Below are 2,500 nucleotides of genomic sequence, written 5' to 3'. Positions count from 1 at the left end.
TAATACGTGCTAGACTCTAGTGATTAGATCCTGACGTACAACGACAGCTACAAAGGAAATAAAGAACCTGACAAAAGAAGAGAACATCTTGCACCTGACCAACGGCAACACACACATCACAGGTGAGGAGGCGGGCGAGTAACACTTTGTAGCAAAAAATAAGCCTTGAAGTAAGAATAACTGGGACGGTCAGACTAACATTTCCAAGTAGAGGTTTCCAGTAATTGGATATGGAAATCTATGTACGTTCGATTCTTCAACGAAATATTGTTCTTGGTCTACAAAAGTAGAAGAGTTAAACGGGACCTACTTGGTTACATATTTTCTTTTTTCCTTTTTTTCTGCTGCCATACTATTCTATTTTTCTTCTGAACATCCGGTTATAAATTCTTTCTTCCATACCGGATAGCATTATCTTTTATTCAGCCAGGAAGGAGCTTTATATATATATTTGTTCATTTTCCGCCTACATAACGTACATTTCCGTTAGGACGCCTTGCGTGAATATAATTAACTAAGTTTGATTGGATAAAGTATGGTATCAACAAATCTTTGTTGTTGGTGTTTCTATTGTTTATTAATAAAGACATCATCATCATTATCACCACCACAACCATCATCATCATTATCATCATCATCATCATTACCACCACAACCATCATCATCATCATTACCACCACAACCATCATCATCATCATCATCATCACCATCATCATCATCATCATCATCACAACCATCATCATCATCATCATCATCACCATCATCATCATCATCATCATCACAACCATCATCATCACCATTATCATTATCATCATCATTATTATTTCAATTATTATTATCATTGTTGTTATTGTTATTGTTATTATTATTGTTATTGTTATTATTATTATTGTTATTATTATTATTATCATTATTATTATAATAATAGGAGGGCAGACGTGAAATGGGGTAAGAGTATGACAGAAAATTTTGAAAGTAGTAAAAAGATGTTTTGGAAAGAAATTAAGAGAGGAGAAGAATTAAGTACAAAAGAAAAGGTAAAAGGTGCAGATGGAGTGATAATGGAAGAGAAGGCAGTGAGAGGAAGGTGGGCAGAGTATTTTAGGGAGTTGCTAAATGTGAAGGAGGATAGGGAGGGAAAGGTAGTCGCAGGGGAAATGCTAAGAAAATGACCGTGATGAGTGAGGAAAATAGAGGAGAAATAAGGAAGGATGAAGTGAAGATAGTTAAGATGATGAGAGCAGGTAAGGCACCTGATCTGGATGGATGTCATGCAGAATGTCTGAAAAAAGGAGGTACAGTGATGGTGGACTGGCTGGTGAGGTTATTTAATGTTTGAGAGAGGGTAGAGTACCGGAGGACTGGAGGAGTGCTTGTATAGTTCCCTTTACAAGGGAAAGGGGTACAAGTGTGAGTGTAATAGTTTCAGAGGGAACAGCTTGTTAAGTGTAGTTGGGAAGGCTTATGAGAGGGTCTTGATTGAGAGGATTAGGAGAGGAACAGAGGGAGTAATTGGTGAGGAACAGTATGGGTTTAGAACAGGTTGCGTAAATCAGAGATTTGTGGTAAGACAGATATTTGAGAAAAATTTAGGAAAAGGGAAGGATGTTTTTTTTGGGGGGGCTTTTATGGATTTGGAAAAGGCTTATGATAGGGTAGACAGGAAGGCACTGTGGGAGGGTTTGCAGATATACGCGATAGGAGGAAAGCTTTTAGGAACTGTCAAGAGTTTTTACGAGAGTAGTAGAGCATGTGTTAGGATTAGAAAGGGGGAGAGTGAGTGGTTCGAGATAAAGGTGGAACTTTGTCAGGGATGTGTTATGTCACCCTGGCTGTTCAATTTATAATGGGGTGGTGCGAGAGGTAAATGCAAGGGTAGTGGGTCAGGGATTGGAGATGGTTAAAGAAAATGGAGAAAAGTTGGAGATAAACCAGCTGGTGTTTGCGGATGACACTGCGCTTGTGGCAGGATCAGAGGAGGGATTGAGAAAGTTAGTAACAGAGTTTGGGAAAGTGTGTGAAAGAAGGAAGTTGAAGATGAATATGGGTAAAAGTAAGGTGATGAGATGTACAAGGGGTGAAAGTGGCAGCAGGATGGAAGTGAGTATTAAGGGAAAAAGACTGGAGGAAGTGGATAGCTTTAGATACTTGGGTGCGAATGTGGCAGGAAAGGGAAGAGTAGGGGTGGAGGTAGAATGTAGATTGAGAGAAGCGAGTAAATGCCTTGGTGGATTAAAAAGTGTAATGAGAAATAGACATTTGGGAATAGATGCTAAGAGGAGATTATATGAAGGAGTGATTGTGCCGACAGCACTGTATGGGGCAGAAACATGGAACATAAGAGAGGAGTTTGAATGTGTTTGAGATGAGGTGTCTGAGAAGTATGATAGGGGTTACTAGGCTGGATAGAGTGAGAAATGAGGAGGTGAGGAGGAGAACGGGGGTGGAAAGGGAGCTGGGAGATCGGGTGGATGAAAGAGTATTGGGATGGTTTGGATAC

The 2,500-nt window shown here is 39.8% G+C and overlaps 1 protein-coding gene across 1 annotated transcript in view; it reads left to right on the top strand.

The window, feature by feature from the left end:
* LOC143036383 (uncharacterized) overlaps positions 1–2,500 on the top strand; it is a 220,468-nt gene that overhangs the window by 122 nt on the left and 217,846 nt on the right. The window contains exon 1 of the mRNA XM_076203659.1: positions 1–122. This exon is cut by the window's left edge and continues 122 nt beyond it. The gene's annotated coding sequence lies outside the window, so the exon portion shown is untranslated. The remainder of the gene's footprint in view (positions 123–2,500) is intronic.

Source organism: Oratosquilla oratoria, chromosome 20 (genome assembly GCF_046742065.1).
Source record: "Oratosquilla oratoria isolate Oo_2021 chromosome 20, ASM4674206v1, whole genome shotgun sequence".
In the NCBI taxonomy this organism is placed as follows: domain Eukaryota; kingdom Metazoa; phylum Arthropoda; class Malacostraca; order Stomatopoda; family Squillidae; genus Oratosquilla; species Oratosquilla oratoria.
Note: the sequence above shows the minus strand (reverse complement) of the source record. Positions and strands in the feature narration are given on the sequence as shown.